General features: G+C 47.4%; 1 protein-coding gene across 1 annotated transcript in view; it reads right to left on the minus strand.

The window, feature by feature from the left end:
• The window catches only part of ADAMTS10 (ADAM metallopeptidase with thrombospondin type 1 motif 10), a 76,611-nt gene extending 55,860 nt beyond the window's left edge, over nt 1-20,751 (minus strand). The window contains exons 1-3 of the mRNA XM_050910624.1: nt 20,688-20,751; nt 9,035-9,153; nt 3,054-3,330 (exon numbers count right to left, since the gene is read on the minus strand). The gene's annotated coding sequence lies outside the window, so the exon portion shown is untranslated. The remainder of the gene's footprint in view (nt 1-3,053; nt 3,331-9,034; nt 9,154-20,687) is intronic.
• Nucleotides 20,752-24,130: the final 3,379 nt, after the last annotated feature.

Below are 24,130 nucleotides of genomic sequence, written 5' to 3' on the forward strand. Positions count from 1 at the left end.
AGTACATTTCTCTGTGCCTGGCCGTGGAGGAGCTGCCTTCGTTCATGGCCAGGGAATGAAGAGCTGCTAACCCCAATAGGGCTGAACTCATCTTTTGCACTGTGGTTTTGACCGAAGCCACTTCAGGGTGAAGTCTTGGTCCTGTTGAGGTCAGTGGCACAACTCCCACAGCAGGAGGCCAGGATTTCACCCACGAGTTCAGCTCAGCTGGAACCAACATTTATGAATGTTTGAGTTCAGAAGGATTTGCGGAACTGCACAGGAATAGATTCATTTTAACTCATTTTCCCTTTAAAAATTAAGCTACGACGGAAGAGTAGGAAACACAATAGCAATAACGGTGGGTTGGGATGATAAACAGAAGTGTAAAGACGCTGAATAGTCAAGACGTGGCATACCCCAAGCATTCTTTTCCCAGCCTGGGAGAATGCAGAAGGTAAGAGAGTAGCAGCAATGGAGCAGCCGGACGGAGACCCTGCACTTAACACATGCCACTGACATTGCTCCACTGAAGTCAGATGGAGCTAAAATATTTTGGCAGAGTTTCTCAGTGGAGAATCTCCCAATTCTTGAATTGGTTGCAGACTTAATTGAAGGCACTCACAGTAACCAAGATGGGAAAATTTGCTTCGATGGTGTCCCTTTAAAACCTCCTTCAGTGTTGAAAAATGAGTCTGTATCCAGGCTGGTGGTTTTCCATGTTTCTCACTCCCCAATCACTGCATGAGATCTGACCTGCTAACAGATTCCCAGGAAATGTTTGTAACTACTCGCCCTGCAAACATTTCCTATGGTGGTGGGGTCAAGCGAAGATCTTTTTGACTTGCATATCTTCAGCACATCTGAGCTGACATCATCCAAATCACTAACGAATTGTTTCTGAAAACTTGACAAATTTGGTCCAAATTCTGTTTGGTTTAAGTTCATTTGTGTTAACTTGAGATCTAGGCAGGACAGGACGTGACAAACACATCCTGCGGTGTTTCTGGCTTAGAATGAACTAATTGCTGGAAACTTGGCAAGAAAAGTGGTTTTTGGAGTTGGGGGTTTCAGATAAACTTCAGATAAGTGCCTGAACAGAATCACCCCCTGGGTGGGCCTGATGCAACCTGCGCTGAAAAGCCTTCCATGGAGCTGCTCCTCTGGGCAGCTGAGCCCACGCTGTCTCTGGACCAGGGCTTCATGTGATGATAAGCATGCTTTACTTCTCCCCGTAACAGTCTCTGGGTGGCCTTGAGCCATCAGTGATAACAGAGCCTCTCATGTTACAGGTTTGCATGTTGGTACTTAAAAGGCCTCTCGCATGACTAGCAGACACAGTTTATGTTGTGCAGGCAATCCCTTCCCCTAGGGCTACACTTCACCCCATCGACTGCTCGCTCAGTCGCAGCTTATCGGGGTCTTCCTCTGCCAAATGAAACAGTTCAACCCCCGAGTCTTATCTGGGAAAAAGATGATTTACAGGAGATGACAGGACCTTTCCCATTCCACCCAACAAGCAGCTGCTCGGGAAATGCAACTGGAGGCACACCGATGAGCGCTGGAGGTTTTAGGGATCTAAGGAGGAGAAGGAAAGGAGAGGGTGCTGCCGTGGGGCGAAGCAGGAACAACGGGAAGCCGAGGATGGAGCAACCGGAGCACTCTGCACGTTCCATATATGGAGAAACTTTGTGACACTGGAACAACCTCCCAAGAACTGGAGGAAGCCTCACTGATGGAGGCATTTCAGACTAGTCCGGGCAAGGTTACGGCGAGCAGAGAAGAGGGAACATCCCTGCGCTGGCTGGGGAATTACCTGGGCATCCAACAAAGCATTTCCCCTTCTACTATCCACAGCATGGGGCAGACCAGAAATGAACAAAGACTTCAAAAATCTTCCTGCTATCACCCGTCATGCACTAGATTGCACACTGTCACCACGTGAGCTCTGCTAACAAGAATATTAATGAACAAAATAAGAAACAGATCTCTGGTGTGGCTGAGCTATCTCCAGCCAATATGGGTATTGGCATGGACTGAAACAGGAAAACAAATGCCCGCTGAGGTTTATATCCCTGCATATGCCTGACCAGGAAAGTCCCCAAAAATGAGCCTCCGTGTGAAATTTTAAATTTTGCCGCACAGCCGCGGCTGGCGCCGAAGCAGGGTACCTGCCCCGGAGCGCGGCTCCGACCAGCGTGGCTCCACGCTTCCCTCTTGGTTGATTCTTCCCCTCTGGAAGATATTTGCCAAGGTTATTCTATAAACTCCTTTCTATTTATAGCACTGCTCCTTCAGCTCTAATGAGATAATCTTCTGGCATTTCACCATCACTAATATTTACTTTGATGTTTAAAATAACATGTTCTGAGGGATTGATCTTTTTAAAAAAACCTTTAAAACATAATCAAAGCAAAGAAATAGATGACTAGTGCAACGGGGCCAAATGCCTGGTGATGCACACAAAGTTAATGACATTGCAACTTTTTCAGGGCAGACAGTTTATAATCCTCTGACCACATCGTACAGGAGGGAAAGCGGCATTGGCAGCTCCTGAAGATGGAGAGAGACAGCGAAAGAGGGAGAGGGAGCGCAATATGTGTTTATTCTCAGGAATGAAGACAGCAAGGAATGTATAATTCTGCAACAGGGATTATAGTTGTTGCTTTCTGTAATTGAGAGTTTCGCCCATGGCAGGTCTGCATAAGAGAATTATATTTTAGAGCAGCAAACATGCGATCAGATGGCTTAATGTAATAAAAAAAGTGGAGTGGTGTGGGGATAGGGGGAGGCGAGGGAGACAGCGCGCGAGTGCAGATGCCTGACTCCTGCTGTCTGCAGACACTTTGAAACACAACCCTGCATTTTTATGGAAACTCTGAATGTTGGAGAAGGGTGAACATGGTTTTCATTCTCATAAATGTTTTTCCAGCGTGCAATGCTCTTCGGGCTCATTCCTTCTCCAGGGAGACGGTTCTAATTTCAAAGAACATTCGCGTTCCCTCCACCCCAGACCACCCCACTCCAACCTCAAAGAGTCTTCTCTGGAAAAATTACTTTAAAGAGTGTTTTACCTTTTCTAGTGTTTTCCCTTCTTTCTTCTTTTTCCCCTTTTAATTCCTTGAGCTTCTTTTTTTTTTTTCTTTTTCCCAGCAGCAGCCAAAAGCTTCTCTCTCCCCCTCAGTCCTGCGCGTGTCAGAAAGTTTCCAGGCTGAGGGTTTATGTCGCCTTCCTCAATAACCTTCTTCTGTCAGACCCAGGCAGCGCTGGAGCTAGAGGCTTTGCTAAAAAGTCTCCTTTCAGGAAGTGAGCAGTAATAAGAGAGCGGCTCGGAGGCAGCATGTATAGGGGCTGCTCAAAAAAAAAAAAAAAAAAGAAAAAAAAGAAAAAAAAACTTTGCTCAGGAATTTTGCCAGGATTATCCAAAAAAAAAAAAAATCCCCAAACCCACAAGGCTGTAAAAAGTCCCGCCCTGACTGCTGACATCAGTGCAGAAGGCAGGTCTTGCCTGCAACAGTATAAAACTAATCAGCTAAGCCTTTCTGCAAAGGAGCAGGCAGTGATCTTCCCTGGGCAGCCCCGGCTGTGCGCAGAGCCCCAGAGGCGATGCAGGCAGCTCCCTGGCCGATAAAACATCCCAATAAAAGCGATAAAGCAAGGAGGTCGTGCTGATGGTGGCAGATGGCCGACAAAACAGATAAAGCAAGCCAGGATTTTTGGGTTTTTTTCCCCAACAATGAACAACACTCCCATCCTTCATTTTAACCATAGCTTTCAAAATGCTTTTAAAAAGCCAGTGCACATCTGATGAAATGGCCTTAACAAGGACAGCTGTGCTCTACAGTAATGTTAGGTATTGGCTTTAAATTTTAAAAAGCCCTCAAGAATTTGCTAATGTTTTAAGAAGTCCCTTCCCTCCCGAGTTACATCATTTTCACCCTGCTGGCTCTTGTGATGCCATAATTTCTCTTGTTCTGCTGCCACTGTGGAGTGTCCCACAGAGGACAATACATTTCTAAAGTAAAGAATAAACATTGCAAATAATAAAATACTGCTTGTTTAAAAACAAATCCCTCTCAGGACACATAAAACAATAAGCAACAATAAAGGGCAGGAGCTCATTTCCTTCTTCCTTCTGAAGTCGTCTTTAAGATTAGAAAGCTGAATATGTAAGGCTTGGTAAAGAGAGAATTACCTGGCAAGTCTGCAAATATTATAAAAATGGGCGCTTCCGAATTGCCATGTGCTGCCTTGCTTTTCTCTGGATACAGAGAGGGGCCCTGGGGAAGGACACAGGGAAAAGACGGCAGCACCAGGCAGTGGACCTCCAGCCTAAGCCCATCTCTGGGGACAGAGGGACCCCAAAACCATCCTCAAGGAGCCTTTTAGTATAAGGGGATTTGAATGAAGAGTAATGGGGTGAAAAGTTGCTGGGGGAAGATGTAAGCTATGTCTTAGACCAAGCTCCCTGAACATGAGACCCCTCTGCCCAGGAACAGATTGCAAGGGGGGGCTCAGAGGGGCTAGAGGGTTTGCAGCCCTGTGAAACGTGGCGTGGATGCCAAGCCCCTCCAGACTGCGTGTCCTGCCGTGGCCCTTCTAGGTACATACATTGCCAAATCCACAGGATCCAGCCCTGGGGCAGGCCTGAGCAGCCAGGGCTCTTGGCAACAGTCCTGGGTGCCACCCAGGCTGACCCAGCACTAGTCTGTAACCATCTGACCATTAGATGGGAACGGAGAAAGAAAAAGCCACAAAGGCCTGGCCAGCCCTGTGTCCTAATCAGACGCTGGCCATGGCATGCCTAAGAAAACAGATTAAGAAAAAAGCAAGAAGCTGTGGTACTTTTTGCGGTATATCCTCCTACATCCTCCGCTATCAGTAAACTAAGTGCAGGGCTGAGCCTAAGCCAGAAGCTGTATCTTTGCATTTAACAGCCATAATTCATTTTCTTCCATGAATTTGTATAAACCCTTATTGAAGCCCTCTGAACTCCACTCCTCAGATGGAGCAGCAGTGCGACCTGAGCAGGAGATGCCCGGGAGGGACCTCCTGAGCCTCTGCTGGTCTCAAAGTATTTGGTATTGCCTGGTAGGTTTGCTTGTCCTAATAGCCCTGAGAAAACAAGGGAAAACATCCTTTGCTCCCAGAAGGAGATGCCTGATGGTAGGAGCTCACAGCCCCCAGCTCCACTCCTGGTGCTGCCCCAGCCCCCGGGGCATCCCAACGCAAGCACAAGGGCCACTCTTCCTTACAGGCGTTCAGACTGGAAAGGCCTGGAGCTCTGTTTGAAAACTGAGTTCAAAGGGACTGCAATTGCTGGGCTGGATTTTTGGCCGGTTCCCTGGCTGGGTGGAAAGAGCGGTTTCCTTCCTCCCCAACCCGTGCTAGCCATTGTCTGAGCCCCCAAAGCACATACATAAAAGAGCAACTAAACAAAGTATTTGGGGTTTAATTGAATGGTGCTGCTTCTGGCCAGGGAAAAACTAATTGCTTGAAGTGTGGCCTGGTGCCATACCAGGGGCTTTCTTTCTGCTGAAGCTTGTATCCAAACACACTCGGTGCGTAATGAAGAGGGACTGAGGTGCAGACGCCCATCTTCCCTGCTCAGCAGCGAGTGGCTCAGTGCTGCCTGTCCCTCTCCCTTCCCAAGGAAACTTGCTTTTCCCTCATGTGCAGGGTCTCCAGTCCCTCCTGGACGGTAAATATAGTGTTAGAGACTCCTGACATACAAGGACACAATCTGTGTGCTTGGGGCCAACCCCCTCCAGCCCTAACCAGGACCGCTCTGAGGACCCTCTCATACTTGTACCAGCCCAGCTCAAAAACTAGGTCTTACTCCAGTCTCAACCTGTCTCTGAAGGGGTGATGGAGCCACCTCAGAGCTGTGCATGCCTTTCCAAGCCAAGGCCTTCATCACCTGCACAAAAGCTTAGAAAATGGGGAAGGGGAAAGGTAAAGGGACCAGATACTCACAGAAGAGAGGCAGAGGGTATTGGACTCTGCCTGAAAAAAAGGTTTCACAGGCAACTGACAGCCACTACAGTTCTTCTCCAACATCAAACAGTGCCAACCAGTTGCTTCCTCTTTCTAGGATGAGATGAGGAGGATGCATTTCCAGGAGACACTTGAAATCCTCTCCCTCCGGCTCCCCTGCATCCTCACTCACTCCCGGGATGGAGGGGAGCCCTGTGCTCAGCACAGCACCAGGACCCAGTCCCCAAAGCTCAGCAGCCTGGTGACGCTGCACCCTCCTGTGGCTACACATGGCAGAGGCTGCACGCTCAGATCCTGCGAGGTCCAGGCTCAGCACCAGACTGGTAGAAAACCTGCAGGGATGATGCACTGAACCCTGGGGAAGCACAAAGAGCAATGCTTCCAGGCAAACTTGGCGCCATCGCTTCTTGGTGGTGCTGGCCGATGCCCAAATGCATCCAGCATGCCCAGCTGCAGCACTAGCTTGCACGACACTGAGGCCAGTGCTCATTTTAAGGCTTGTAAGGCTGCAAACTCTGTCCTGGTTGCCATTAAAACACATAGGAATGATGCTGAGGCCTGATGGGGTAATTTTGTATAACCATTTTGCACATAAAATATAAAATCCTCTCTTGCTATGTCTAAACTGCAGAATCTGGGCAAAGTTCCCAGCTCTGGCTCTACATCACAGCCTGGCCCCAAGTCCATGTTGGGACTAGCTACTTGGCCACAGACTAACCCTTTTTATGGTTGTACAGTACCTAACACAACAACGCTCCATTCAGTCTTTTAGCTACTGCTGTAATAAACAAACTACTCTGCTTTGTTTGTAACCCAAATACTGCAGGTTGAAAACCTGCAAGTGAAACCAGCTGTAAACAAATGTTTTTGTTTTTCCACTAGTGTAGAGACATGCAAACTAATTGCCCAACTGTAAAACTGAGTTTTAATTAATCCCAGGTGTTAGATAAGATTGAGTTGGTGTCTCCCAAACTTGTAACTCCAGCTTGAAGGAGCCACCGCTAGCTTTGAAGGCACAGCCGTCAAAAAGCAATTATCAAGATCATTGTACATCGCCTAAACTCTGTGGGGATTTTGGGCAAACGACAAGTGTGCAGATGAGCCTTGCTGAGGGCTCAGGATTGAGAGCTCTCTGTTCTCACTGCAAGGTTGGGTGTGGTGGGATGCTGCCTTTTCACTGTTGTAAACTGCCTAAGTGACTCATCCCTTCTATCTCAGGATCTCACCTTGTCCTTGGAAAAACCTTTAATATGATTTCTGAGTAAACATCATGTACAGCTCCATCTCAAAATGTAAACAAGGGGCTCCTCAAGGGGGATTTGGCAATGAAATGCTGTACAGTTGAGTAATGCTCAAGGATAGCTTGCATTTTGCGTATCTACCTTATCACTGCATGTTTTTTTTCCAATCAGTCTTGAACATCAGCAAGCTCAACCTGCCATGATCAGGGCCCTAGTCCCAACTACTTCCACAGTACAGAGTCTTCTGCCTGCAACAGCGAGACACTTCGGGATTCCCCATCCATCTGGTTTGGGCACCTGTTTGCATTCAGCAGAAAGAAGTCACAGCGCTGTAGCCTTTCTCCCCAGTCACCAAGAGCTAGCCCTGCGCACTGACCCTTTACATATCTCTTCCAAGCTAACGAGCTGTCACATGGCAGTGAGCTGTTTACCACGTTTACCATGGCTGGTGACGAAACATGGAAACTTTTCCCTTCTGGAAAGGGAGACATGCCCCTGAGGAGCAGCTGAAAAACCTGCCAAAAAGAAGCACCATTTGGTGGGACTGGTGTTGGATGGTTCCCAGCCCAGCTTTAGTGTTACGGCCATTTTGGCACTACACAGAGCTAATCAGAAAGCAGGGCAGGAAAAACAGGCTAGGAGAGGCTTCTTGGGTTACTGAGCCTAGGTGTTGACCATCACAAACCACAACTCCAAAGCAGCCCTACACAGAGGGCCTTTCTCAGTAGCCTCTGGCCTGGATGTGGAAAATCCAAAGAAACTAAGCTCTCCTTACCCCCTTGTGACTTGCAAGGGACAGACCCTGGCATGGCAGAGATACTTGTGCAAAAAGGCTCACTTCCCAATGAACATCTGTTCAATGGGCGAGAAGAGAGCTTTGCTTTCCAGGCAATGTCTTCCCCCAACACATTTGTTTAAATAACACCAGCTCTTCGCCACCGTCCTCTGATTTGTTTTCTTCCATAGAAGACTCATGCCCTGGCACTGAGAAGGTCTCAGAGCTCTTTTGCTCTTCAGAGCTACACAGCTTTTATTTTCTCTTCTTTCCTTTCCTGTGCAACAAGGAAATAGGTCACATTTCAAAGAAACCAGCAAACGGAGGTTAGCGAATGCCAGACAGCTCACTGGATGGTGTGGCCCGTTCCCCTCGTCTTCCAAAATTGACACATTTCTCACTCACCGAGGAACATTTTCCCTCTTCCTTCCTTTCCTTCTTCAAAATTGCTGTAACGAAGCCCCGACAAGACATCCTGCACATCCGCAAACCAGGTAAGAGGCGCTTTTTTTTGCCGTTAGTATCTTCGGTAGCTGTTATGCGACATGGCTGCTTTGTTCCTTGTCTCGTACCTTTCTGCACATCCCAGTAGCATAGAGGTTTTCGTGGCAGGAGGGGAGATCCTGTGAAACGTTGGTGTTAACAGGCCCAGATTAATTCATCATGCAACCGCTCTAGCTTTTCTACTGATTACTCTATTGGTTCAGGAAAAAAAACCCTGGTCTAAGTTAGGGGGCATCATACTGTTTTTGAAGTTGGGGGGGATTTAGATAGGTCAGAAGATGCTGAAATGATGGCTTGTAGTCCAACATTCAGGGCCAGCCATTCTCTTCCCTTTACTTCTGGACGTGACATCAAAACTTGTCTCCTCTGGAAGTTTCTCTTTAAACTGCCTGCGAGCCTCAGTGGCAATGTGAGAAGATTTAGGATACCTGGCACCTGCTGAATAATGCTCCAAACACTTGAGAAGGACTTCAGAGATTTCCTACTGACAAATATAACAGCAAGTATACTCAAAAACAGAGGCCTCTGGCAAACTCACGTTTACTTCCTTTAATTTCTTTGTCATCTCGTCTGTTATTGCTCTGCACTTCTCTGTGAAAACAGGCACAGTTCCAAGTCCCATCCATTCAAGCACAGTCCATGGTGTTACGGAATAAACTAGAACAAAGGAAAGTTGAGATTAAACCTCAGAAAACATTTCCTAACAGGCAGATCTATTAGACTGTGGAATAAACGCCGCAGGGACGCAAGGGAAACCCATCACATGGGCAGAACTGGAGAGGGGACTGGAGAAGGGATCAGGCAGAAGGCTCCTTCACTGGCAGGGGGATGAACAAACTGATCTACAAGGTTATGCTTTCTGCTATATTTGCGATTTTTGTATTTTCAACCATTCATCATCCTTTTTGCTCTTGAGAGGAGAAGGTGCCCCAGTCTCTGAAAAGCTTGTTGATGCTCCCAGGAACAGGATTTCTTAAAGAAACATGGATGATGCCACAGCAATATTTAGAATCCACACATATATCCATGTGGGTGTTTAATGACTTTAAAAGTTAATTCCCATTAAGACCTTAACCAGAAAGAGGGTTTCCTGAGAACTCTCAGATAGTGAGGATTATGCCACAGTCTTACTGCCCTGTAAGGCAACCAGCTTCACAAAGAGCAGAAAACCTTTGAAGCACCAAGCTCCGTACATGGTCTAAGCCCACTCAGCCAGCTACGTAAAACTCAGCTTGAGCAGCAAAAGCCTGAGAGGGCCAACGTGGTCAGAAAGGACAACAGATGTGTCAGTTAAGCTAAGCTTTGACTCCCACAAACCCCGAGCAGGTGGGACTGGCAGCACAAAAGCAGAGATGCCAATGGCAAAGGATGCCACTGAGATGATTTTTTTTTTCCACTTCTAACAATTGTGTGGGTCTCAGTTGAGTAACATGACTGGGAACAGAAAGATGCACGAAGCAGCTGTTAGTAGGGCAGGCGCTATCAAGGGGCAATGCAGAAAATTAATCTGGAGGGTTGGAAATACACAAAAGTACAGATAGCTGTTACCAAGTAATTTAAAGCCCCATACACCTTGTTTAGCACTTGCTTTCCCAGGAATATCTGCTAACTCATACAGTAGCATTAGATGGGCTGTATCAAACAGACTAGGTTAGGAATTAAAGTATAATACTTCCTTAGTCCTTTCCTTACCAGTGCAGGAATATGCATTTTTAAACAGTTTTGATCACTGAATGTGCTTACTTAGTCTTGTAATATCCCCAGAAGTGCCAGGAAAGGCCCTGCTGGGTACGGAATTGAATGGGCACAGCAGAGACCGGGGCCAGGCTGGAGAGAGCCCAGAACATAAGACACATACCAGGGGCCATGGAGAACATGGGCAGCTTTCTACAAACTCCGTACAGAGCCACCAAACAAAATTATAGCCACTGTAAGGGAGGTAGTAAGGATAAAGCATGAACTAAGGTCTTAGATAACTCTACTTCCCTAAATCCTATTCAAATAATTGGAACAAAAAGCCTTTGCCATTATTATTTAAAATAAAAGCCCTGTGCAGATCTAGCCCACTATTTCTCTATGCCTCAGTTTTATACTTGGAAAATATAGATAGCAAGCTGCCTGTTAGTGGAGCATTTCGACACTCAGAACCGACCTTTTCACATAGGAAATGACTGATTGTGAATGCAAAATTCCACTACCATTTGCAAGTCACACGCTTTGCCCAAACGCATGCTGGTCACATGCAAACACATACTTACCCTTCAGAGCTAATAAGCTTTTGCAAGAAGAGCAGAGCTGGTGAAGTCCAAGTCTTTAGCTTCCCCTGCCTCCACTTGTATTAATTTTTCCTCTTCAGAATTTCCTACAACCACCCTGTAATCCTGCACAGTCTGAAGTTTATGTTTAATCCTCGTAACATACACCAGTAAAGGAATAGTCTCACCCTGCTTTGAAATAGTGTTCAAAGAAATCCTGAACAACAGCAATGAGGCAAAGTTTATGCTCCCACTCTGATGAAGACCTATCAAGACTGTCACTTACCATCAGGACAGTATTTTACACCTGCGGTTTTGGAAGCTCAGCTGGATCTTGCAGAATTCCCCTCCTTGTTGCAGATTAGATTTCAAGCTCAGATTCATCTTTTGTCTTTTAAAACTCCAAACAGAACAACTGATGCTCAGTAAACTTTGCTGTTGAGTTGCAGATGACTGTTAGGCTCTGAGCTGTCTTTCCACCTTATTTGCCTAGTTTATAACCTTAAAGCCAGGAGCTGCCAGGTCTGCCAGTGCAGTGCCCTTGGCTCCAGTCAGACACAGTGTAGCTTACCACTGCTCTGGCCCTTTTCTACAGAGCTGGGAAGATACTTTCTGGGATGTTAAACATGCCCTTGGCAATACAAAGAACCATCTCCCACTTCCCTGTGGCTATTTTAGTGAGTAGCAAGTACCAAAGAGCAAGTGTGGGGACCTTAAATTCATCACCTAACAGAGCATTTTCAGAAGACCCTGGTGAAGCATGACCTCAAACTGCTTCTGACTGTTGAAAGGAACAGCGCTGCTAATTGCCATCGTCTTCCAGTTCATACCAGGGCAGCTTAGCCGAAGACCTAGTTTCACAAGTCACAGAGGAGTGAAGCCTCTTAAGCCAGCCTGCATAACAGCCTTTGGCTTCTAACAGGATCGAGGTGCCCGATTTTCTGCAATGCTGCTGATCAATGCCTACCTCTGCACTATGTTCACCACACAGAGATACCTGAGGTGGCTTAGGGACTGGAAACATCTGGCTGCAGTCACCCAGTGCAATACTAATGCAGTATCTTTGCGGGCAATAGGTGTTAAAGGCAGCCACGACTACTAAACACTTCTCCATGCCATTAGCTGGACTGTGCATGAGCTGAGCAGCCAATTCACCCAGGACCTTCTGCAGGTGCACCAGAACACAAGGATCCTTTGCAGCAACCCGGTACTTGGACACTACTCCTGCGCATGCAAAAAAACACCCTCACAGGACTGAAGCCATTAGCAGCTGCGTAGCTAATATGGACCTGGAAGGATGGCAGTAGGGTTTATAAACTTCTCTCAGCTGATGACAGAATTACTTTAGCACGGACAGATGCACATAAGCCACACAGTATACAATGCTACAGAAGTTGAAACTTTAGGCAAGACCTGTTACTTGTACCTTGGGACACATACATAGTTCTTTTTATTCTGAATGATCCTAAAGTACATCAGAAAGCAATCACTTCACCTCCTGGGTGCCCATGATGGGATGAGACAACACACAATTGTTGCAGGGAGTTAATAACTCAAACAGATTTAGGGGTCTGGCACAATAAATGGGGTAAGAGGCTTCAAATAATGCTGTATTTTCTGAAAATTCCACGGCATTTTAAAATAGCACAAGAAACTTCAGTTCTGAGCCTCATTGGCCATAATAAAGCATGCATAACGATGACAAACGGACTATTTTTCCAAGGCCCATCCTAGATCATCTAGAGATGCAATGTGCTTACCATGATAGGCAGCATAATGCGAAAGCAAGCACGTTACTTGGGAGAACTCCAGCCCACGGCATTACCGTGGTGTGAGCTCTTCTGCCTCCCTCAACTTCCTCATCTGCAGGAGAGGGATCATCAGTGTCATCCCTCGGCTGCCTAGAAATATAGAAGAATTGAAAGGTGGCACATGGGTGCAGAGCACATTCACCATCAGCACATTTTCAAGGACCAAAGTTCTCCTCACCCTGGACAAAACCTGGGGTGAAGCCTTTGAAGGGACAGTGAACAGTCCCGGCTCTTAGAAGAATTGCTCGCTACCCATCAGGTTTTCCAGCTGAGAGCACTGAAGCACAGCGAGGTTACAAAGCAGACAAGAGCAATTTTAAAGTCTTCCTGGACACATACTAAGAAAATCCTCTGTCGCAAGAGTTAAAAGCCCGAAGCAGAACATTGAGCCTTCGAGTTCATCCGCAGGGAGCATTGGCAGGGCTGCTCAAATCTCCACTAGCGCTCCAGCGGGATGGAGTTGATGGGACGTGCTGGTTTTCTGCCCGGGGCTGCTGGAAGGGTCCCGGGTCAGGCAGCGCTGGGATGAGCTGCAAAACTGCAAAGCAGAAACGACTGAGCAGCAAAACAACTGAGCTGCCGTTTCTGGGGTTACGTTATCCACTATGAGTACTCAAGCACCTGGATAATATTAGTGAACATAGTCTCAAACCTTATTTTATGTCAGTTTGACCAAAAAAAGTCACTCTCCCCAAGCACTTAGAGTTGTTGCTGCCTGTCAACAATTAACTGGACAGAAAAGCAGATGACAGAGACAAAGCTGGAAGAAATACCAGACCCATCATCTATCAGTCATTGACTCAAATCCCAAGCTCAAATCTTGGAGAAAGTCCTTCTGCATCTGAGATGCCTAACACAACCGCACTTTGCCGAGGTTCTCCCTCATTTTGGCCAAAAAGAACAGAAGACTGAAGCCAGCTGAGTATTTTAAACTCTTAAAGTCTTTTTTAAAAACAACTTATTTGTGCTTCTGAAAAGCTTCTAAATAATTCCTCAGCAGAAGCCTATTAAGTAACAAAGTTATGATAAGTTGGGCCAGTGAAGAACAGATTATTAAGTTTTTTCCTTGCCCGTCTGCTATCCTGCTCCTACCTGCCTCTTCTCCCTCTCATTAGAAAACTCTCAGTGTGCTGCTCTGGAGCAGATCACACTGGAATCTAAAAAGTTGTTGAGATCTGCAGGGCAGGTGGAAAGTTAGCAAGTTGGGTGTTTTGGTGTGGCTTTTTTTTTTTTTTTTTAGTGAAAATCATGACCCTTTTCCCATCAGATGTTTGTGCAGATCCTGAAGATTACTTGTGAAGACATACACGTATGCTTTGCCCCTCATTTTTTATCTGAGGAGATTATAATCTTTCACGCGCAGAGCTAAGAAGGCAGAGGTAGGAGTACCCAGCATAAATATTATATGACAACTAGAGCCTTATTTTATTAAGTTAATACAGCCCTAGGGAGGACTGTGAGACTATGCACATTTCTACAAACTAGTGGAAGAAGCATCCTCTGCAAATCCTACATCACATGTTCAAGGTCCTATAGCCATTGTCACGTCAAGTGATAAAGGACAGAGGGATATCGGCAAGGGTCCTGCCAGAGTCAAACTGTGCAGACGGGTACTCGGCACAGAGTCCAGTGCTGTGGCTGAGCTGGGAAAGGAGCCAGCAAATACTGCCCTGAGGAACATAATTTTGATGCAGGAACAGACAATAGTCTAGAGAAAAGCCCTACAGCCACAGCAAAATGTGGCAATAGGTGCCAGAGGCACAGGCAAAGTTTTCAGGGGTGTTCAGTGGTGCCTGCATCTCTCCAAAATCATGTTACAAGAGCAGGGTTAAACAGCACCGGGCACTTCTGGGAACTCAGCTGGGCCCACGCAGGGCAAGACATGCCCTGCACAGCTGCCAGTGCCCTGGCTTCCCTGGAACCTGGAAGGATTTCCATTTGGTCTTTGCTGAGAGTGCTGAAGAAAAGCCTATTTGCAACTAATTGTTGCTGCTGAGACACACCCGCTCTGAAGCGGGCTGCGAGAGCAACAACAACTCTGCTCGCAGTGCCCCGAACAACTGCCAGGTGGGAGCATCCAGCCTCTCCCACCATGGCTGGATGCAATCCAGCAGCCTAGAGGGCTCTGCAGCACAAAGCCCCGTTCCTTGGACCACAACGTTGTCCTTGGAGAATTTGTTTTGATGGGTTATTGGCATCCCACACGTCCAGCTGACAAGGGGAGGTTACAGGAGGGTGAAGCAGAAGCTAAGTGACCGGAAAGTTTTCTGTAAGACGGCGTTAACCCTCTGCCGCTCGTTTTAGTGTCTTGCGTCCAAGAGGGAAAAGAGGATGGGTGCTTGCAACAGGATGTTCAGCTGCAAGGTTAGTTCAAAGTTAGTTTTGCTTGGTGGAAAAGTTAAGGGAGATGGTGCATTTTGCCAATGTAAGAACAGACTGAGCACGGGTAGACATTGATTAATGCAACCTCCTGTTGACAGCATAGAAAGGACAAAAGCTAAGAACTTACCGGACCATGGAGAATGAGCTATTTTTTCACCTTAGTTATCACATAGCTGATCAGTGAGCCACATTATAAAAACACGCCGGAGAATATTTACTCCTGTGCATGTAACCCTAGTCTGCAAGCAAGTAGAGGACTTCATTCTCATTTCAGACACTGATGTTCAACAAAAGACCACCAAAAATGTCAACAGTGGAAGCAAAATGCTTCTGCACTCAGGTTTTTTTTCAGTTTTCCACAGAACATTGGCTGAACTGGAAATTACATTGGCCAGAGAAAGAAATTGAAAGTATTATTTTCCCTAATGGAACTCAGAATTGCAGAAATTAGATATGGGAAAGTCCTATTAGCTCATCCCAGTTTCTTCCTGCCTGTAGAGGATTGTTCCCTACAGTACATTTTCTGATCCAGTGTTAAGTGACTAGCAATGGGACTTCCACTATTTCCCTTGTTCCACATCCTGATGAATCTTCTTGTTAGGAAATGTTTCTTGATAACCAGACTTACTTTCCACTGATTAATATCTTCTCCTTTATCCCTATATCTTATCGGCACATCCAAAATAGCTTTTCCTCTCTGAAAGAGGATCATGCTCTTTAGATACTTCTACCTTGCTCTCAAATTTTCCCCTGTCACTCTTGGTCAACTAATGTGCATACTCCATCCCTAAAAGCTGTACTCATTAATCAGTCCAGTCAGGCCCCTCATCGCTTTCATTGCTCCCTCCTGAACTTGCGATGTTTCCAACACTTCTAGTATTAAATCACCTACTGAAATAAGTAATCTCAATAGCACCAAGGTGCTGGGATCATGTTCACCACGCGTACTGAACCACATGGGTGGTATTTATTTTATTTTTTATTTTTTAACCTGCAGGAACTGTTTTGGTCTGTTCCATGTAAACAAAACTCATTTTTGTATGTCTGAGAAGCAATGAGTGCACCCAGCACTCTGCCAGCCTCCTCCCCACCTGGCAGCAGCTTTCACCCACTCTACTTACAGTAATATTCTGTTCATAAAAGCCAGTGCTACGGCTGCAGTGCCAGTGGCAAACACCAGATGCCCAACACATTCATTTTGTCATGTTTGGATCTGCTGCTAGTCCCCTTTGCCTGGGCTTTCAAAGTCAGATTGAGAAACCCTGTGACTCACGGCCATTAGAGCCCATGGCACTTACTGCAAGCACAGAGAAGTTGCTTTGGTGTCTCAGCCAACTTCTGAGTTGGATATTTATACTCTGCCTGCCTAAATCCCCTCTAGCAGTGCTAGAGAAGGTTGTCTCCCTGTTTCAGGCACTCCTGTGCCGGCACTGTGGAGCACAAAAGCTGCCGTATCCCATATTGGGGGTAGCTGCATTGGAAGGTGAGGATGAACCATCTCTAATGTCTTCTTCAGAGATGTTTGGAGAGCCACTGCAGCAATGCTGGCTTGTACGGGTAAGCTGTAACATACACCCGACATGCCCCCAAGCAGAACCCCCTGTCCAGTGGCTGCGTACAGTTTTGGGGCAGCTCAGGGTACATGGAAGCCTTTGTCTGGGCCGAAGCCCAGGTGACCAACACATGGCACTGACACCGCACCAGTACGACTGAGCTCAGTACTGGCTTGAATGGCAACTGCCTGCTTCCCAATCCTCCTCCTCTCCAACAGGGACTTGTAGAGCTCTAGGGATGGCTTCAGAGGAGGACTATAAACCAGAAGAAACTTATGAAGTGCCACATCTGCATAGAGATATTGTCCAGAGTGAGAATAACTGAAAAATACATCTTGTATAGTAGACAGAGGAGAAGCCAGGTAGTTTTGGACAGACCGATCAATGCCTGACAGTATCTACCATATGAAACACACCTATGACCAAAGCAGAGGAGAGCCTATGCTCAGTAGGGAGATGTTACTGATGGAGACACAGTAACTGTTTCCTCTCAAGGCTCAATTAAGGCAGAATGATTAAAGGACTGAAACCCGACCAGCAGCTCAGCACTAGCCTACACCTCAGATGCAATGTATTTTCACTGAATCAGTTTTAACTCATATGAAGCATTTAAGAGGAACTCTTAACTAAAGGTTGGCCAGCAGGTGGGTAAGCCCCCCAATATTACCTCCAGACAGCTTGTCTCCCCCCCCCAGTAGACTTGATAACCCAGAAGCCTACCAAGTAGAGTACAAAAAGTCAGTGCCCCATCAGGAAGGCATCATAGCCCAGTGGCTGCAGAGCCCTGTACACCAGGAGCCAAGGAACAAGATTTGAGCTTTACACCTGACTCAATTGCAACTGCGCACACAACAGTCCTCCTCGCCTCAATTTGCCTCTGTCTCTTTCTCCCCCATCTTCTCTTCTTCCTGGACTTTTCAGGACAAAGACTGCACACTCTTGTGCAGTGCAGACGGTGGCTGTGATCTTCCAGGGAGTCTAAGCATTACAAAAAATAAATGCTGCTAAACGTTAAGCTTAGCTATTACATTTATTTTCAAATGGCAAAGGCAAAACATAAATGCAGATGTTAATGTAACAAAAATACCGTCATTTTGTGGTTGGAAATAGAGTTGTCAGCCACTTCACCACATGGAGCAGTGAGTGGGGCAGAGGTGACAAGGGTACATTGTTCAGAGCAGCATCGAACCCGCTCAGCAAGTTTCAGTCCTTCCAGAGAAGGTACTCGCTCAGCACCATCAGAAGGACACGACACAATAAACTTATTTCCACTAAGATGCATCACAACCAGTTTTCTTGCACCAATGTCCCTCAAAGCCCGCTGTGTCACCTTTACTGCACCCTGCTGAGGGCTGCGCTACTCGTAGTAGTGCCAAGGAATGGACTCAAGCCACAGGCTTACCATCAATCCCTCATTTAATCTTTCTGCAGCTTGCCACTCCCCAAATGCTCTGTACTGGCAGGAGTCAATCTCTAGGCCCATGATGTTGTGTGCTAAGTTGTTATTTCAGCAAAAGCCCTTCACAAGGTAATGCAGGGAGGCCAGGTAGAAGCAAGCAAAAAAACCAGAGCCCTTCTCCTCCAACTTACGTATAAGTTATTGCAGTTTTCTATCATTGGCTCTGTGAAACCATCTGCTAGACCCAAAACCCAGAGGATCCTGCTGGAGTACAGACTCTTCTCTCTGGTTAGTTGTCAACACCAGCTCCACTTTGGTGGCAGGGACAAGCTCTGTGCTCACTTATCCCCAGGACAAACATCTTGACATCATCTTGACATCATTTATTTAGATACGATGACCGATAGCTGAGTTATCAGACCACAAGAGCACTCGGGGATACCAGGCAGGAAACTGCACCTACTGTGTTTAACTGTGTGTGTTAGAACCTAATTAAAAGCTGTTCAGGATCAATGGGTCTGGAGCCAGGAGTGTTTTCAGTGGCTCTACAAAGGATCAGCAGGGTGTTTTCACAGCCTTCCAAACTAAATCCACATGCAACAGAAAAGCACATGCTGCCTTAGGACAACACAGTGACTTTGCTTTACCCCATCACACAGCAGTGTCACCCTGCTCGTGAACCCCAGCATCCCACCTATTCCAGAGCTGCCCCAAGAGGGAAGTGGCTCACCAGGGACATTTGGCTTGTGAGAAGATACTACTACAAACCAGTAGCAGGGGCAGCTCCAAGGGCAGCTGCGTGCAGCACCAAAACTCAGGTTTCTGTTCCTGCACTAACCCAGCCACTGAAGCCAATGGCAAAGCTCTCCTCTTCTCTGTGCAGGACGCAGGGGTCAGGGTACTCGTGCCTGTCTACATCACTGAGTGTTCCTGAAATATTAATGTCAGCTTGAGTTTAAACAAAGAACCACATTCAGTTAAATTTTCTGTGCCCCTCATTGCAGCATTCTAGGAAAAATATGGTTCTTTACATTCTGATTTATCAGGGTCTGCCAGGCTCCTACCTAGGATAAACACTTGCTCAAGGATCTTTTCATGGAAGATAAGCACTAGATAAAGAACTAATACTCTTTTCTTTAGGGAAAGAGCCAAGTATCTCCTATAGCTGGTGGCAGAACTCGAGTCAGCTCTGCAGCCAGTGATCACCCAGTGCAAAGCAGACTAGGAGCAGCCACGTGCATTGCTCTGTGCTGCACTCATGGGTGCCGAGGAGCACACAGAGATCCACGTGCTTGGTTGTGTCTTTCCATCCACACTCCCCAAGCAGAGTACAACCAGACAACAAGGTTTTAGTAAAAGACAGGTGCACTCCACTAGAAAGAGCATGTGATACACCACGGGCATGACTACATGTAAATAGGAAGCAAGTTTGTGCATACAATTCACCTGTTTAATCCAGAAGTAATGAGGCACCATCTGCATGTTTCAGAGACCCATTGGTACTTCCTACTGCAATATTCTCACTGTGCTTTGGCTCAGAGGACTGCACTCTGCCTGTTTGACTTCCTTGCTATGGCACTGCAGAAATATCTGCCCCAGTCTCCTGCGGGGAGGCACCAAGCCCTGCCTCATGCTACCCCTGAGGCACCTGCACTGCAGGCTCACAAGCATCAGTGAAAAACTCAGAGGAAGCAGGGTAACACCAGAAAACTGCTTTCTGGGAACAAGGCAATCCCAGCCGTTAAAACAACAGCTTGAACAAAAAAGGCAGATAGTTATACTCACCAGGCCCCCATGCAGGTGGCCTTCTCCCTCCCCAGCCCCCTCCCTGTCTCCTTCTCTCAAAGCTAGAGGAGCAAATTGCTTCCGCTCATTAGCATTTGACAAATAACCACAGAAGGAAAACAAGTCCCCAGCAGGATATGAATGAGCTCAGGCCTTTATTGCCATCTGACTGCACCGAACAAGCATGTCATCAATTTTCCATGCTCTATTGCACCGTTTCTCCCTTTTGGAGAAGGATGAGCACCCTCACCCGCTCGGGCAGGTTCAGTGGCCAAGTCGAAACAGAGCCGCAAGAAGGAATGATCCGAGAGCTGCAAGATGGGAGCAGAGGTGACACATGGCAACTGCTGAGCCTCTGGGCACAGATACGAGTGTCAGGCTGGCTCTGCAGGAAGGGCTGTGAGCAGCGTGCTCATGCATTGACCTCTCAAACACTAACTACAAGAGCACTGGCTCATGGGAATAAATGTTTTAACAGAGCTGAGGGGACCCAAGACAGCCTGCCTAGCTCAGATCCTGAGTGGAAGGAGCACAGAAAACCAGTCACCCATTAGCCCTGCCACTGGGTCAGCCCTGGCTGCTTCTAGCATACATGTACCATAAGACCAAGGCCACAAGCATTTGAGCAGAACCATTCCCTCTATTTATTTTTGATCTCCAGTAATACTGTGATGGGGTGGCACTAGGTCTCTGGCCAAGGATTTAGAAGGGGGAAGAGGGGTACTGATCTCCACGGTACCAGCTTTTCTCAAAGCCTGTGTCTGGTACAGTCCCGTCACTGTTAGGAGCCTTCACACCAAGTGCATCACAGGAGCACCAGGTCCCTCTGTGGGCCTTGCAAGTGTTGCTGTGGAATTTAACATTTTTCCTTCCAAAAAGGACTGTGGACTGTCCCTGGGGCCAAATGGCTCCCATGTTCCACTTCAAAGGGGGAGGAGGTATATGAAGCATTTCTCTACCTGGCCTGGGATCCACAGGCAGTAGTGGAGGGGCAGTTTGGACTTACCGGCTTACTTCAAGGACAGCAAGAGCAGACAAGGTCCTTAGTGGAAATCAGGCAGGTTTTTCTGCAGAGTTTCTGTAAACACAACCATTTCAGGCAGGATTGAGTCAGTAATACTCACTGAGAAGTAGAAAAGATTATTATCTTCACATGCAAGCAGAAGGCACACTGTTTATGAGTACAAACATAAATGGGCTCACACTTTCATAAACTCCCACTCACACATAGTTCAAGTGTTAATAAATGGTTGAGTAGCTCAGGTTTTAATGAGTAGTCAGCAGGGAGGTTAGGAAAGCAGTTGTAGCCAGGAATGTAAGTGCTCATGAGGAAATCTTGGGAAGAGCTGCCATGGAGTGCATAAATAAAAAATTAAACATTAATCAAGAACAATTAGAAGAATGTAGTCAGGCCAATCCAAAGTTAAGTTTTTCAGGTTTTTCTTTGAACTAAGAAGCATTTCAAGTTCAATCAAAGTTATTTCAAGTCTTTTGTTATTAAGATTTAAAAAACCTCACGTGCCTGAGCTCCAGGAATCAGCTCTTCAGTTCATCCTCTTGCACGGTGCCAGCTACTCCTAGGAAGAATGACTTGGAAAGGGAACTTGTACACTGCAGACATTTTTCAGCCCTTCACATCCTCAACCAGCCTCTCCACTGTAAATCTAGTTCTCAGATCAAATCAGGAACAGAAGAGAATCCAGGGGAAGGGACGGAGGACAGCTGCTCCTCTGCAGCCCTGGGGAAGCCAGAAGGTCCCTGTACATGCCCATCACCTCTGCAGGTACAGAGGGAAGCAGCTGCTACTTGAGACTCACTCTGCTTTCTGCCATCCCTCTCCACACCTCACACCCTGCTCGCACCTCTAAATCCTGCCTACACCTTCGCTGTGCCACAGCCTCTGCTCATCAGGCTCAGCCCCACTCCTCCAGCCAGCTGCCCCTCCGTGGGGACCAGCAGAGCTCCTGCAGCTGCTCCTGGAGAGCTCAGTAAACAGGAGGGTTGAGATAATCTTGGGTACAAACCTTTACTCAGTGCTCTCACTGAAAAGAAGGGGCTGTAAACAGCACCATAGGAAAGCACATTTATTCTTGCATTAACTGCAGGCGGGTCTAGGCAAGGCACCATGAGAAGCACCTTCCCTTCCCATGAGGTGGTCAAAGAGGCCAATTCACATCAGGAGACAAGGAGGCAGCAGAGGCCAATTAGGAGCTCAGGACAGAACTGATGTCCCACACCCACCCGGCTGCCTTCACCCATGCAGTGCTCCTGCCTGCAGGGCAGGCAAAGGCTGGGCTGCTCCCCCTGACCATCAGCAACGCACCCAGCTGCCTGCACCACAGTTCAGACCCGCCCCCCCCCCCCCCCCGACACCCCTAACCCTGGGGGACAGCAGAAGTGACCCACAGAGGAGCTCAGAGACCCCAACCCCCATCAGACAGGCTGACCTCACCTTTCAGCAAGGCCACAGGCACATTTACCATGGCAGATCTTACTTTCAGCTACCTCTCCGCCCCCCCCCAATTAAACACCTTTTAAAGAATTGTTAAAAACACCCCTCCCCACATTGCCAACACAAACCTCAGCAGCAGCTCCTACCACCCCCTCCAAAGCACCCCCAGCCCCCCCGCCCCTCCCCTCCTTTATACCCCTCCCGGCCTGTTCCCAGTCACATGGTTCCCATCCTCCAGCCCTCCCTGCTGCTCCCCGGTCTCCCCCGGGCAGGTCCCTCCTCTACCCCAGGCTGACCCAGCCACCTTAAAGGGACAGCCCAGCTAGCCAGGGCTGTGTTGTAAGGGATTATTGCTGCCAGGACAATGATACAGAAAATACGGTCCTAACAGGGTGCTAAAGTTTGCCAGTGCCTCCTCCGGTTTCATCAGTGCACCCCGCTGCTCTCGGGGACTGGCTCTGGATTCAGACAACGCGATTCTGCTGTTCTGAGAAATTACAAAATCAAACCAGTTCCTGACGGTTCTTGTCTGATCTAAGCAAAGGCAAGTGGCCAGCTATTTATAGATCTGATTGACTGACATCTCAATAGCTTCCTGCCTGGCTTTCCTGTGTGTCATGGTGCACAGATCCGACTACTTTTTACGTGGGTGTTGCTTTTTTCAGTGCATCTTCACATCATAACGCCAACTTGCAAACTTGGCCATTATCACAGGAGCCCTGGTTTTACGGCTGTTCTCCCTGAGTGCTGTTTCTAACCTGGGGGGAGCACCCGAAGCCAACAGGAACACCCGGCACCTGGGTTGCTGCAGCCCAAGGGACAGAGATTAAGCAAGTGCTGGAAAAATCAGGTCCTGTTACTTGAAATTAATAGTGGTGGAGGGTCCCTTGCACAGCTTCTTCCAGGCACTAGTTTGTTATGTTCATAAAAGCAATCCATGAAATCGGTTCTCATTTTTGTCTGCATTTTCCAATGCAGGAAAACAAAGTTGTATGAGGTTTGTGCAGGTCTGTTGAGGTTGTATCAGGGTTGCTTAGGTCCAAACAGAGGTAGTGCTAAAGAACAGAGCTGTAGTTTGGAAGAGGAGCTTAGCTATGCCCAGATATGCTATGGGCAATAGAAAGAGCCAGGATGGTAGGACAAACTTTTTTAATGCAAGAGCTTTAGAGGGGCTATAAATCATCCTGTTCAAATCTGCTATCAGACTTCAGGGGGTGACTTGCCCTCATGGCTGGGGACTTAGAAGTTTTTTCTAATAAGGGCAATTTTCTAATACAGTTCATTTGTGGCAGCAAGGCTTGTATGAAATGGGTGACATCATAGCCTGAACCAACCTCTGATCCCTGGGTTCACTCTCAGATCTCTGTGAGGCTTTCTTGACTCGCAGCCCTGTGCTTGGAGACAAAAAACAGTCTGTTTATAACAGAACCGCCTGTGTAGGCAGCTGGAAACTTTGTGGGAGCTCGGTGGTGATCAATGGCTTCTGCCATCTCATTTTCACCTGTCTGAACAATTGTCAAACATGTTCCATTGGCTGTGATGTTCTGGTCCTGGACTTTCCAGAAAAGGGAATCAACATGTTTGGGTGCAGCATCCTTGGACCTAATCACTGTTTATCCCAGGTAGCTAGTGGAAATTAGTAGCACATGAAGAAGGCCATCGACCTTCCACTGCCCACTCAGCGCTTCCTCTTCCTTGACTCGTGAACGTGACTCATGAGCCTGACTCTGCAGTTAAAACCAAGAGCTGCAATCCTCGCTCCTCACATCCTTCAACCCACCTTCCTGGGACCTGCCCTCCCCTGGGACCAGGCTGAGGTCGGGAAGACCTGGCAGTCATCTCGTCTCAGGAGCTGAACCTGGGGGATACGCCTGTCCAGTGTCTGGGCTGCTTTGATGCCTGGAGGCATCAAGGGATTAGGATGTTCGCTTTGGTTCCAAGCACTGACTCCAGTTAGGGTTTGAGCTACAGGGTGTTTTCATTTGCCTTCTGCGTCC

Source organism: Gymnogyps californianus, chromosome 24, assembly GCF_018139145.2.
Source record: "Gymnogyps californianus isolate 813 chromosome 24, ASM1813914v2, whole genome shotgun sequence".
Taxonomy (NCBI): Eukaryota; Metazoa; Chordata; class Aves; order Accipitriformes; family Cathartidae; genus Gymnogyps; species Gymnogyps californianus.